This window comes from Phasianus colchicus, chromosome 1 (assembly GCF_987193195.1).
Source record: "Phasianus colchicus chromosome 1, bPhaCol1.hap1.1, whole genome shotgun sequence".
Lineage (NCBI taxonomy): Eukaryota > Metazoa > Chordata > Aves > Galliformes > Phasianidae > Phasianus > Phasianus colchicus.
The window spans coordinates 175,045,592-175,060,574 of NC_143436.1; the positions used below are offsets into that span (position 1 = coordinate 175,045,592).

Consider the following 14,983-nt stretch of genomic DNA (forward strand, 5'->3'; position numbering starts at 1 on the left):
TCCCACTTCAAGTGGTTACATGAAATATAAAAATCTTTTTATTCTTGTCCTGATAGATTGCATGCAAACTGCTCGTTAAGTGACAAGGCTAAAATTGCCTCCAAGTGTTGCAGACAGCCCCATTTATGTCACAAGATGACCTCATTGTTTGGGTGTCTGCCACGCTCCACAGCACTGAGACTTTCTCCGTTGCAAGACACAGTAATTTATGTGAGCAGTGGATCGCGTATTTGTACCTAATCAAGTTCAGGAAGGCAGAGACATGAGATAATGCTGGAGAAGCTGTAGAACAAGGGCTCATCCACACTTTTCAAGCAGTCAAGACCATTTCGATCCTCTTAGGCAGGAAACAGTTCTGCTCAAAAGTCAGCAAAAGGAAACATTCGATAAGTAATATTCTCGCCTCGAAATCAGCAAGCTTGAGTTTGCAACTGCTTAATAAAAATACATATATATATTTTCAATGAAAGACCGAATTTGTAGGCCGAACCAAACGATGTATCCGCGCGGCCCACAGCTGCCTGCAGCGGACCCGCTGCCCACCAGGTGGCGGAGCGCGCCCGGGGAGCGGCGGCGGACAGCCCGGCCTCGGCGCCATGGCACCGCCCGCCTCACAGCCCTTTCCCGCTTCCTCGGCTGTCGGCAGCCGGGCTTCCTTTCTGCACGTAGATCGTTAACTTCTTTAGACTCGGAAAAATACTAAGATAGATGTGGACGGGGAGCTGAGTTGTTCTGTTGTTCTCAAACCAAATTTGTTCAGATTTACTCCTCCTTCAGCTTGCCGAGGAGTAAATGTGAAATGTCTGGGACGCTTTGAAAAATGTGCCCCCACAAGGAGTGGCTGTCCTGCTTTAGAACTGCTGGTCACAGAGCATTTAGAGGCTGCCTCTGCGTCCTCCTGTCTGCACCCAGCCCGATGGAAAAGCTCCTGAGGGTGACTTTCTTCTCTTTTCTAACTCCCAGGCATTAAGGGAGAGCAGATGTAATTAATGCAATGCAAAATGAGAGTCAGCAAATGTTACTGTAGGAGTTGGTAGGAGTGCGGTATTCATACCAAGTGTGCCAATCCCTGTGAAAGAGCTGAACAGGAGACTTGTTTAAAGAGATTAAACGGTGCAGAATAAAGCTTCCAAAAACTGTAATTGAAAGTGACAGAAACATTAGCTTTGAAACAAGTAACATTTAATCACACAGATTATACAGAAACATAATTTTTGTATGTTGTTTTCTTCAATAGAATTTAATTTTAATCTGTTGAGACAGCTCATCACTTTCAGCTGCCTACTTCCAGAGGCCTGTCAGGGTACGTAAATGGAGCGGCTATGACGAGGAGTGGGACCTGTTCACTCCAACGCTGGCCGTAACTGCCTAAAATACAGTTGCCCATACCTGCATCTGTGGGTTGCAGGTTTAAGTGGTTGCACTGCTTCTGACTTCTGTGTGCACCATTGAAATGGTTGGATTTCTGAACTAGGGCAAGCAGTGGCCCCAGCAAAAGCTTATTTGTACAGCCATAAGTAGAAAGTTATTAATGAGCAAAGGTAGGAAGGAAGAAAAAAAAGCAAGGAAAAATCTTTACTGGCCTGGATACGTGCTCAAACCTATGTAAATCATAGAATTATACAATCATTAAGGTTGGAAAAGGCCTCTGAGATCATCTAGTCCAATTGTCAGCCTATCCCCACCATGCCCACTAACTACATCCCTCAGTGCTACATCTCCATGTTTTTTGAACACCTCCAGGGATGGTGACTCCACCACCCTCTGGGCAGCCTGTGCCACTGCCTCACCATTCTGAGAAGAAATTTTTCCTAATATCCAACCTTAATTAGCATCTGACTTTCTTCTCTTACATATCTGCAGCAAATAGCCACTGACTAAATGCTGAGAGTTCAGAAGTGAAGTGATTAGATAAGACACAGAGAGAATAAAGCTTAATACATTATTGTTTTGCTATGATATTTATTTTAACAGCTGCTGTGCATGCTGCACAATGTGTGCATTTTCCACTGTCCCTGTCTTGACTCCCATGAAAGTGAGCTCTGCGTTTGCAGAACATGGGAGTGGGAGCAGACATGACCTTCAGGAAGACCGATGTGAAGTACCTTCACCTCGTGGGGACTCTCAAGGGCAACAGGCAGGGAAACTCACAATGACACTAACCTGCTCTCTGTAGCAGCCAAGAACTACGTGTGAAAGCATGTCAAAAACTCCAAGCATTTTGGATGGTTACCATCAAATATTTTGAGTTTATTTGCTCGTGTTCTAAAACTTGTTTGAAAGTGGAGCCAGCTATCTAAAAATCGTTTTGAACTACAAGGTTATAGGGAGGTTTATTTTATTGTTCTCTGCCAATGTCTCTCGAGGCTAATGTAGGAATTTAAAATAGTATGTTTCACCTGCAGTTCACTCTCAGCTCCTTGCAAAGTCTGAGTTATTAACAGATGCCTTTTGTTTTTAGGTAGGTCACATCAATAGGTCAGCATGGCCAGAGTTTCAGAAAACAAAGATATTTCGTAAGAAGAAGAATTAATTCCAGCTCACAGCGAGAACATTACAACAGAAGGAGGTTCATTGTGAAGGGCAGTCAGATAGATCCTGACCTCCTGAATTTGGAAGAAGCCAGAATGTCGTTGGTAAGTCCCAAGCCTTTAGGGCACTGCAACAATCATTTATATTCCGTGTTCAGCTTACAGCTTCCTTGGGAGCTATGCAGATGTATCTAAAGACATTCCAGACCAAAAACATGCCCAGTGTTGGCCTTTGGATGAGAAAATCAATGTGTGGTGCAAGGCTGGAACGGTAGCAATGTCCCCTCCTGTTCCCACACTGAGGGTCTGGCACCCCTGAGTGCATACTGGTGGGAGTAAAGAGCGTGTGGGAAGCTCAGCTGCTTAGAAGAAAAACAATTGGTTTGTCAGGATTCAAAGCAGACAATGCTCTCTGCATGGCAGGGACTGTTTCACCATGTTTGTTTGTAAGAGTCTGAGCCTTGTAAATGTTGTAAATATCTCTCTTTGTCAACAGTAAGTAGTCATGTAGCAAGGAAGGAAATGGACTTCAGAAAAAACTGCCAGCCAAAAAAAAGAAGAGCAAGCAAAATGAAACCTGCAGACCTAGGTTTAATGGCAATATGGTCACTAGGAGAGACACAAACTCCTACCAAAGTAGATTTATAATAGCTTTCTGTCCTTACAGGACATACAGTCATCCTAATGCAGAATAGCATACACTGTATTGTACTCAGAATGAGTAACGTACATCATGTGAGTAAGTAATTAATGTATCAGATCTTTTCAAAACTGTATCTGTACAGGCAAGGAGATCACCAGGACACTAGCTCCTTTGTTCTGCTTTGATGGCATGGTGCCATCAAAAGGTTTTCCTGGCCAGCTGCATAGGGATGCTGCTTGTGTAAGGACAAAGCCATTGGGAACAAAAAGTCCAGAGTGGCTTGGGGCTGCTGTGAGGTGCCACAGAGTCTAAGCATAGAACAGAATCATAGAATCATTTTAGGATGAAAAGGATCGTCAAGATCTTCAAGTCCAGCTGCCAACCTGACCTAAGTGACCTTGATTGTCCCCCAGGTGAAGAATCCGTAGGGATTCTGGAAAGCTGGAGTTGCTCATCACATCTTTTCTTGAAGCTGCTTGGCTGTTGTTGGGGTCAAAACATCTTAATTTCTGATCTCTCCACAGCTTGTAATGATACTAATAAAGGGATTTAGCTGGATTCCATAATATTCCTCTAATTATAACGAAGGAGTAAAATTATTCCTAAATGGTGCACTGTGCTTTCTTTGTTGGTATAACCCAGGCAATTGCTATGGGTCTGTCTGATACAGCTGTATTTTATATTCTTACTCCTCTGGGCCAACAGACACCTGAAGCAACAGTGTGGGTGATGGAGAATAGAAGTTTAATGGCAAGGCTTCAGAGTAACATGGCAGGTGGGACGCTGGGCCTCAGACCTGGGCCCTCCTCAGTTCTGGGCCCTTCCCAAGACCGCTATTGACATCATTTGGAAGAAATCAGCAAATCTGGAGTTTACTTGAGTGTCAGTTGATTGCTACTTCATTTGAGCATGAAATGCAGTTGGCACATAGAATCATAGAATCATAGAATGGTTCAGGTTGGAAGAGACCTTTAAGATCGTATAGTTCCAACCCCCTGCTATAGGCAGCGACACCTCCCTCTAGACCAGATTGCTCAAAGGCCCATCCAGCCTGGCGTTGAGTACTACCAGGGAGTATCCACAGCCTCTCTGGGCAACTTGTTCCAGTATCTCACCACCCTCACAGTAAAGAACTCCTTCCTAAAACATAGTCTAAATCTACCTTCCTCCAGTTTAAAGCCATTTCCCATTGTCCTGTCTCTACACGGCCTTACAAAATGTCCCTCCCCAGCTTTCCTGTAGGTCCCCTTCAGATACTGGAAGAGGACCAGTTCTTTTCATGGTGGTGCTTCTCACAAGGCCTTTGACTACTAAAGCACTTTTGGTGCTGCAAAGACCTGTACAGCTGATGAAGGTCAGCTGATAACTCTGGTCACTGTCACACGTCTTTGAAGTTCAGAGCATGATGCAAAGCAAAGAAGAATCTTCAAGTTTCAAGGAATGCAAGTGGATTTGGAGGATAAAGGAAATTGGTGGCAGTTTATTTATTTGCCCATGTGAAGATGTCTGACTTAGTTGATAAACATCAACAAAAGCTTCTGAACAAGCTGGACAAATAGGAGCTTTTATAAAAAACAATGTATTTCTGAAAAAATACACCATATTTATCTGAGCTGGTAAAAAACAAAAACAACAGAATAGAAAAGCTTAATACTCTGCTGTTTAAGATTTATAGCAGAATAGCTGCTCATAAATTCAATGGAATTTCAGCAGCACTAAACTATACAAACAGAATGGGGAAAAAATTATAAATGAATTCAAAGAGAAAATAAGATCAAGGGTTTGTATGCTTATTTTTTATGATGAAGTAAATACTATAGGAACATAGAAAGCTATTAAGTGATTTGGTCAAAGAAATCAGCAAGGATTTTATACAGAAACACTGATGGTAAACTGAGTAAATTTTTCAAAGGCTAAGAGAGTGATAATTTCTATTCTTCAAATTAATAATCACTGTGGTACAGAATGTGTTATTAATGTTCTTCATACTATAAAAAAGACCAGATGATTACTTGTGAAAGGAATCTTCTGCTTCTGAGACATAACATACTTTCTACTTCCTCATATCTGGCATTAATTTTTTAGCCTTATTTATTTCCTGTTTTAAAATACTGAAAAACTTTCCACACAAACATCTATATTTCCCTTGAAAAAATACCCCAGGCATAAAAAAATAAGCTTTTCTTTTGCTTTTTTTCTCTAAAATCCCTTTCTAAACTCTTTCAAAAGTTGCCAATCCAGCAGTTTCCCAAGGTGTCTTGTTATGTCTTAGTAATTAAATTGTAGTCTCTGAACTGTCTTTTTCGTAACTAAGTTTACAGGAAATGCATCTTCATCCTCGTCTAGCACAATAGAGAAATGTTCTGCTGGGAATACAGTTGTATTTATTGATTCTTCAGAATTTGTAAATCCTTTCAAAATAAATTTGGTTAGTTCTTCTGAGCTTTCATGAGCTGATGAAGGCAGAAAACAATAATTAGTAGGCGTACTTTAAAGGAGTTTATGGCCACATAAGATCTGATACAGGATTTGCAGTAGAAATGTGTTCTCCTTGGTACCTGTTTATTCTTTGCAATAACCATTTACAAATAACAGCATTTTCAAATTTGTTATAATACGTGTCTGATTACAGGATCTCTAAGCCTATATGCTGCATTTAGAGGAAAGTGAGCTAATGAGATATATGAAGATCTTCTTCCCACACACACATAAGAAAAAAAAACAGGAGCCCCCAACTCTCTCAGCCTGTCCCTGTAGGGGAGGTGCTCCAGCCCTCCGATGATCTTCATGGCCATCCTCTGGATCCACTTCAACAGCTTCTTGTGTTGGGGGCTCCAGAACTGGACGCAGTACTCCAGGTGAAGTCTCAAAAGAGCAGAGTAGAGGAACAGAATCACCTCTCTCAACCTGCTGGTCATGCTTTTCTTGATGAAACCCAGGATACCGTTGGCCTACTAGGCTGCCAGTGTACATTGCTGGCTCATGTTGAATTTTTCATCAGCTGACATCCCCAAATCCTTCTCCCCAGGGTTGCTCTCAAGTCATTCTCCACCCAGCCTGTGTTTGTACTTGGAATTGCCCACTCGCAGGTGCAGGACCTTGCACTTGGCCTTGTTGAACTTCATGAGTTTGGCATGGGCCCACTTCTCAAGCCCTTCCGGTTCCTCTGGATGGCATCCAGTAATGAGAACTATTTCCAGTGATCTGCTGAGAGACTGCACCTCAAGCCTTTATGTATTCATACTTAAGGGACTTTTAGTGGAAATTTCCTGGCTGAAAGTTTTCCTGGATGGCGTTGGATGTCAGGGTGGAAGGTAAAGTAAAGCATCCATCGATTTGTTCATCCTTGGCAACTACTCAGAGGAGCCACGAGCTACAGTTGGCTTTTTGTTTCCCGTTGGATTGTCCTTACCCAAGCATAGTCCCCAGACAAGGCAATTTTGTGGTAAATCCATGCTATCAGTAGCACAAGCCAGCACAGTACCAAATGCCTGTGGCTCCATGTGTATGAGGGCTCAGCAAGAGTGTCCTTCTGCATCCGAGATCCCAAAGCTCCATTCATCAATGCTGGGCACAGCAGTGCAAGGGGAATCATGGCCCGGGGACCATCTAGAAACCACTGCAGCTGTCCTGGCCATGCAAGAAAACAGCTTTATGGATAGGAACTGCTCATACGACTTCAGTCATGCTGAATTTATCTAAAGATTTCAAGGCTTTTTTTGCAAGGGCTGTGTTTGTATTGTGTGTAGGGTATGGGGCTAGGTTCAATCTTTTACTCTGTGCTAGCATCATAGTAAATCAAATGCAGCAAGAGGCAAGCAAGGATCCTCATCCTTTTGGGAATGTTCCACTTAGAAGTATTGCTAAGGCCCCAGGCAGCAGATTTCCAGGAGGACACCCAACCCACCGTACTAGAGACATATCTGGACACTCTTCTTCTCATCTCCATGTCTATTGAGATGTCATACAAATCAACCAAGTCCCACAAGGAAAACTAAATTAATTCCCACCTAAGGATAAACTAGAGGCTTGTAATTAAGTTAGGCTGCTGACAAATGAAAAGCTTTGATATAATTCTTGTAGACAATTCATTTATTCAAGTGGTTTTATTCTGCAATCTCCCAAAAGAAATTTCTCCCTGCAATATGTAATGGTTTCCTGTGGGTATGCACCAGTCCTTCCCATTGAGCTGTCCCACTTTTGCATCCAGTGATAAAATACTGGAATTAAATGGAAATCAAGAACCTCAAGTCCTCTTAGCATGCTTTTTTAAAAAACAAATATACAGTATCTTCCTACACAAATAAAAACAAGTTTCTGCAGCAGTGACCTGCTGAGTCATTTGGCTGAATGCTCTTAGTTTATGCAGCTGCATCCATCATGAAATGCCCTTTGATCACACAAAGAAATGCAGTATCTGCTTTGCATTAAAAAACAATATACCTAGAAGATATTAAACTGGTGTAAAGTTCAATGTATTGTTCTCTAATGCAGTTATTACAGCATTTTTTCTATTTTTGCTAGTGAAAACAGGAGGTCGGCATTTCTATTAGTATTGACTGATATGGGATTTCATGCAACTACATGTTTTCCAGTGTACGTGTTGCTCTTATTAAAAGGTATGTGTTTTTCTGGCATCAACAAGTGTCTAATATGGATTGCAGCAAAATTTCCAACATTATGCCCATTTACTCCTTTTTTTTTGGTCATTGTTGCATACCATTTTAAATTATTATGAGATTATTCAGAATAGCACAGCTTTTCAAATTTGATTTTCTCTTAAAATATTGCAGTTATGTTCCATTCCTCTTGATAATTCAAAGACTTGGAATGAATGATTTAAACATGAGTCATGCGCATTATGAACTATTCAGTGTATTAGGAACACAGATGTTTACTGACATCAATTATTGACATCATTTTGGGATGAACTTTGTTATAACCTTGAAATGAGCAAGCTGATGGAGAATATGAATTGATGTAAAACATCTTCTGTAGCTCTGAAATATCCCTCCCTATGAAAAGCTGCAGAAGCATTTTAAAAGCAAAACTTCAAGCTCAAAATTACCTAAAGAAATCAGAAAACATTTTTCATCTATTATAAGAACTAAAATGGGTTTATTTGTATTACTTCATTAAAAAAAAAAAAAGTTTTTTGTTTTAGTCTGTTCATCAGAAAGGAAAGGTTGGTCTGAATAGGCTATTGTTAGTAACAAGCTTCGCTTCAAGTCAATAAATAGCTGAGTGTTATATCATGTAGTTTCAGTTCATGAATTGTGTATCTGTTTAAATCCTGACAGACTGAGTGTGCCTGTTTAGATACAACAAACATTTTGTTGCTTGCAATTTCACTTTTTGATAAAGAAATGAAATGTAGCATCAATTGCTAAAGCAGAGAAGTCAACCTAAGTGCTAGGATACTTAAAGATATTTAGCAGTATATCTTATCTCAAAACTGTGAATGACAATGAGTCTTGCAAGGCAAACTTCCCAAACTCTGTTTTGTTGAACATAATAACTATCATAGCTAGTTCCTCCCAGTATATTAGTTTGAGTAGCACCACCAAACAGATTTCAGCTGACTATCAGCACCTTTATCTCTTGAGACATGTTTGCATAACCACTGATGCTGGGTGGAGATGCAGCAGGAATCAAAGACAGTCTGTTTTCTAAGCAACAGAGACTGATCTAGAAAAGGTCAAGCAGAGAAAATGGATAAATACAGAGGCAAGAATCACACTGTTTTTTCTCTCGCTGGCTAAATGGAAATTTCTGAGGCTATTTTCTCTGGTTATGCCTTAATGAAAGTGAAATATGATGTACAAAGAATTGTGAGTGTAGCATTTTACTTCCTGGCTTTGACATTTCTCCTGGGTTACTATTAATGAATATTTGTGAGCATTAATGGCAGCAAGAGCTCCAGAAACTGCCACTGGGAGGTAGATATACACTGAGTAAGGAGTAGCATATCATTTAAAGCATCAGTGGAAGCTGTTCTGGACAGCAGACAACGCAATGAGGCAAGGCAGCTACTTTGGTTGTAGGCAGCATAGATACTTTCAGAGATAATGCAGCTGAGCAGCAGTCATATCGTTCTTTTCTTAAATGCCAAGCGCCAAATACAAGCCCTTTGGCCAATTCTGGACAGGTTTGACAATTAAAGGGCTCAGTGTGGCAACTCTAAGGAGTCTCTGGGAATATGGTGTTACAAAGACACGGGTGGACTGGGGCTGTTAAGAGGTGTAAAGGCACAGAACATGAATTGAGAGGATTGATAATATTCCATTGATCTTGAATTCCATTGATCTTGAAGGAACTTCTATCTTCATTCAGGGATGATAAATCTTAAGTACAGACACCTTCACTTCACTGTATCTTTCATCCTGCACTCCACAGATGAAACTTTTCTGTACATTGTGTTTTGGGGCAGAGACCTACTATTTATGCTATTTCATGTAATGAAAACATTTGGCCAACAGACATGAGCGTATTTATTCACATAGTTACAAAGTTGTTTAAATTGTATGCTGTGGGTATATTCTTTTTATTCACATTTTGGATATGTTATTCTTGTAGTTGCTGTTACAATTCTGAAAGGAACAAAAGCTTCAGTTCTAAAGTGGTCAGATGAGAGGTGCAAGTTGTTATTTTCTTTTCCTTCTTTAGCTGTATGTAACATATATATATTCTTCAGAGTGGTAAGTCCATTCGCTCCTTCCAAGCCATAGTAATGAGATATGGACATACAGAGATACTCTACAATGTTTGGCTTTGTAGCCCTAATTCCCATATTTCTAGCTGCACTGTTGATCTTAATTTAGATATTAGAAACTTACAGAAAATACTTCCATGCTAGGCAGTATTCTTCACTAAATACATTATAGCCATGATTTCACATTCATAAGGATTTTTTCAGTGTAGCAGCAAGAATACTATGTAAAATTGATATGATTATGGTGCTTTATTTAGGGTCTTTTATTCTTGAAAAGAGTGTGCTTCAAAAGTTTGTGGGTTTTTTGTTTTCTTTTTTAAACAAGAACCTAAACTTTCATACTATTAATTTGATCACAAAATCTCATGCATATTTAATTTTTACAAGGCCTACAAAGCTGTCTCACATAACGAATGGCTATACAAGGACAGCCCTTCCCTATTTAGCAGCTGGGCGTCAGGATCTGGGTCTGCAGTTACATATGTTAGGAAGAAAGAAAAAAAAAAAGTCTTAAAAGCTCAGATACACAGAGAACCAGGACTAATGTCAACCAACTTGACTTTCCACTGCCCAGCTCAGAGACCAAAATTTGCGGTCTTCCTTAGTTATTCATGTAAATATCCTGTTCAGGTGAAGAGAAGAGCCAGGCATGTGGCTGTGGGATTTACAAGAGCCAAGAGCTAAGCAGAGGGACACAGAGAAAATGCTGAAATAAAGGATGGACCTGAATTGCCTCCTCCTCCTCTCTTACTGTGGGATTTGGTTTCCTACAACAGAGAAAGATAGACATTTCTGAAGTCCCTCAGCACTTCAATTGCTGCTTGGATATGAGTGATTTCATTTCTGTTATTCCTTTAAAAGAAAATGCCTAGCATTAGTCATATTTTAGTGGGCAACATTGGTGGTAAGTGGACAGTTGGACTGGATGATCGTAGAAGTCTTTTCCAACCTTCATGATTTTATGATCTCTTCTATGACCATATAGTTTCTCACCTTTTGTGTAGTACAAATAATTAGCATCACCCAACGGTGATGCTCATTCTGAAGACTTCGGGTAGTATCAGGGCTTTGAACTTTGCTTTGCACTGAGTTTGTGTTGTTGGTACAGTTTAGCAGTGTGTAATCACCTCAATCTACAATAGGTATCCAAACAAGTGTTTGGAGAATGCCTAAACAGACTTGAAGTAAAATATATGCTGAGATACTCACCTTATCCAAGATAAGAAGGCCTCTGGGAAAACACACTCAATGTACTTTAGGTGCCTAAATAACTTTGCTGATGACAGCTTAGGTGCCTCTCAGGTATGCATACCACAGGCGGAATTTGTGTGACTCACTAGAATTCAGGCATCTACATTCTGCTTGAGCAATGCCATAGGCACCTAAAGGCTTTTGGAATCTTCTCTTAAATTATTCGAGTTTATAAAAATGTCTTCTTTCAGAAGTATGGCAAGGATTCAAACTGCTTCTCATTTAACTGTGTGAATGAGTAGGAGGTGATGTTTTAAAATTTTCTATATTGCTTCATAGTCTTAACATAATTACCAGAGTAGGATTTAAATTCATCCAGCACTTTCAATCTCTTCTGAAGAAGAGATTTTACCACAGGTATATACTGAAGGACATAAAAAAAATTAAACCAGTAGCTTAGGACTTCTTCTTCACATTTTCTTTGTCAATCTCTTTATTTTGCAAATGTGACTGTGAGACTAGATTTTTGTTATCTCAGAAGACTGCTTCAGATAGCATATATTCACTGTTTTGCATGTTATATACAACGTTTACACCCTATTTGCCGGGTAAGCACCCTCATCTTCTACAACCCTTTACAAATTCCCCACAGCAATGGGAATTTTGGTGTATTGTGAAAGGCAGAGAATGTGCTCCTGTATAAAAATTGGAAGATAGCTTTCTCTTTTGTCTCATACAAAGTTTTTTTATTAGCACCTGGAGCTGCAGCTTGGAGGTTGGAGTTTTAATGGTCTACTGACAACAGCAGCTGATCAGCTATGCAGAGCAAGACTGTGCAGTCTTACAAGACTAATACTAGAAAACCTGGAAAAATAAATCTGTTGTGCTAGCCTAAGATTTTACCTGTTTTACAGCAGTCCAATTTAATAAATCCTGTATGTTGTTGTCCTGTCTGGGCATTTGGTTAGTGGCTATAGCTATATCTAGGTGATTTATTATTGCTGATGCCACATCCTGTTGCATTAATGTATAACATTACCTACATTGGTAGCCAGACACACATCAGAAAACATGAGCTGTACTACATCTTCCCCCCACCCAAATATTAATGGTATCTCATTCCACATTTGTCTCCGTGGTCTTATTGTGAGGGCAGTAAGCAAGGAGAGGGAGAGCATCCATGTGTGCAGGATGCTATATTGGGAGTAATGGGTAGGAAGCAGCTCCCTCCTGCAGCTGGCAACTGTGGTTCAGGTATCACAAGATGGTGCTCTTGTACCTACAGCAAGCTATTCAGTAGCCAACTCGAGATTTCTGAGATTCTCACTCAACTGTGTCCTGCAGATGACAGTTTGAACTGAACAGTAGCAGTGGTTGTTTCAGGACAGAAGAGATGCCTGGTGAGAGCAGCATCTCCATGCATGACTATGTTATACATCTCTTAGTAAGGAATGAATAAAAGCTATGGGCTCACAGAAGAAGTGCTATCTTATTTTCCTCTTGATGCTGCACTGAATGACGTTCTCTTGAGCAGCCATCATAAAAAACTACACTTAATGTTTCTTTCACATTTCCAGTTCTCCAGTGGGAAGCAAATTAGACCCAGAAGATCTGCTATGGAGAATACGTACCCAGCCATCTTTTTCCATCTCTTTTAAAGTTGAGCCTACCACCACTCCTCTCCAAAATCAAAATCTGTTGGTGTACAGGTATGTGTGATACATCCCATTTAAATTAGAATGTTCAACTTTTTTATCCAAGCTGGGATCTGTTTGTATTTTACTTTTTGCATTTCTCATTTATCCATTGTTTTTTCTCCAAACTTCTTGGATGTCAGAAGGACACATTAAAGAATATATCTATACTTTCCTTGTGAGATCCCACCACAGCACTGCGTTCAACTTTGGGGCCCCCAGTGTAAGAAAGATATGGACCTGTTCGAATGAATACAGAGGAGGCCATGAGGATGATCAGAGGGCTGGAGCACCTCCTGTCTCCAGTGAAGATACGCCAAGAGAGATGGCATTATTTAGCTTAGAAAAGAGTCCAAGGAGCCTTATAGTAGCCTACCAGTACTTAAAGAGGCCTAAATAAAGATGAAGAGAGAGTATTTATCAAAACAAGAGGTAACAGTTTAAACTAAAAGAGAGTAGATTTAGATTAGACATTCAGAAGAAATTTTGTACCATGATTGTGGTGAAGCACTGGCAGAGGTTGCCCAGAGAAGCTGTAGAGGCACTACCCCTTGAAGCATTCAAGGCCAGGCTGGATGGGGCTTTTAGCATTCTGGTCTAGTGAGACATGTCCCTGCCCATGTCAGGGGGTTGGAACTGGATGGTTTTTAAGGTCCTTTCCAACCTAAACCATTCTATTCTATGATAAACCATACCCTTTTTTCCACAAAGCTGGCAGACAGTTCTTATTATAAAGAGGCAGAAGGAGGCTATTTTATGAAATTGGAACAGGCAGCCGTCCTGTAGTTAGTAAAGGCAATTAGACTGTTGAGTAGACCACAATGGCAGCAGCTCATTGTACTTGAGTGAGAATGAAAATCTCTTGCTCCATCTTTTTCTGTGCATCCCTTCTTTGTGCATCAATTTTACTGCAAGTAATAGGCTGTGTCCTATAAGCATTGTTCTGTACCTGAAATACATTACCTGTTAGCTTGGAACTGTACTGTAATAAGATCAGTGTTCTACAGCTTTAAGCTTCCTACTGGCAAATTGAAACCCACTGTTTGTTTTCCAGTTGCCTTTGAGAATTTTTTCTTCTCTTCATGTTTAGTGATCACCTTGGAGCTCTGAGATTTGTAACAAATTCTGCATGCCAGACTCCTAGCTACTTCTTGAATATTTCAGTATCACTTCAGTGAAGTCAGGCACACGGTGGAATGATGCTGTTGGCTGTAGTGCACACACCAGCAATTCAGATGCCTGCAAATAAAAACAGTACTAAATTGTACAAGTTGGGTACAAATTCTCAGATGGTGAGAGTAGCCATCACTGACAGCGTTGCTTCAAAGAAATACAGATAAAGTTCGAGCCTGCTGTGGCATTCTGGCAAATAAAAGGAAATATGTTGTGAACAAAGCAGCTTTTCTCTCTCACTCAATAGCGCTGCTTATTCTTCTGACCGCTCCAGTCTGGTTTAATCACCACTGTAACTGCATGTGCTGTCCTCTCTTGAAAAGCTTTCTCTAGTGGAAGGAAAAAAATTGCTTATATTTTCTTTCATCTTATCCTGTGAGGACACTGGAAAGAGCTGTGCACAACATGTTCCCTACTTGATAGGAAAGATTATGTTAATGGTGGTGCCACTTCTGTTTTGCAGTCTGTTGGATTCCATAAATGTGACTATACTGTCAAAAGTACCCTGCTGTAACAGTATTGAAAATGCACTTGAGAAAACATCTGATTATATGTTAGTAACAAAGTTCTTCAGTATAATTGTATTATTGACTCAAATAATGTATCATGGATTTCAGTTCATCCTACCATGCAATTCTCCATTCCAGATTAAGGGTATACTCCATAAAAAAGAACACAGCATTCAAACATGTATGAGTGTAGAAGTAATATTGTTCAAATTACTTTGACTGTCCCTGAATGTGTAGCATTGAGGAATTCCACCTCAGGGTCCCTCATTTGCTTCTTTGTGCAATTTCTCCCCATTACTCTTATTGAATGCCAGTCCTTCCAATTCACCAAGGACTCCATAACCAAGTTTCCACATCACAAATCAGACCTTCATCCACATTCACAAAACTTCTGAATCTCCATGTTATGTTTTCGTCATTAATATTCAGGTTCCTGCAGGGGTGTCACTGAGGATATGATCTGAAGATAATGATGTTGCACAGATAGAAAGGTACAAAAGTCTCTGTACATGCTTTTAAAGTTCCTCTTC

The 14,983-nt window shown here is 40.2% G+C and overlaps 1 protein-coding gene across 4 annotated transcripts in view; it reads left to right on the top strand.

The window, feature by feature from the left end:
- Positions 1–14,983, top strand: part of STARD13 (StAR related lipid transfer domain containing 13) — a 332,321-nt gene that overhangs the window by 6,931 nt on the left and 310,407 nt on the right. Inside the window, exons 1-3 of one of the 4 annotated variants that reach the window (XR_016462786.1) lie at positions 37–1,303; positions 2,462–2,636; positions 12,655–12,786. The gene's annotated coding sequence lies outside the window, so the exon portion shown is untranslated. Of the gene's footprint in view, positions 1–36; positions 1,304–2,461; positions 2,637–12,654; positions 12,787–14,983 lie in introns of those variants that run through there. The other 3 variants (XM_090133167.1, XM_090133157.1, XM_090133176.1) reach the window with 3 other exon arrangements.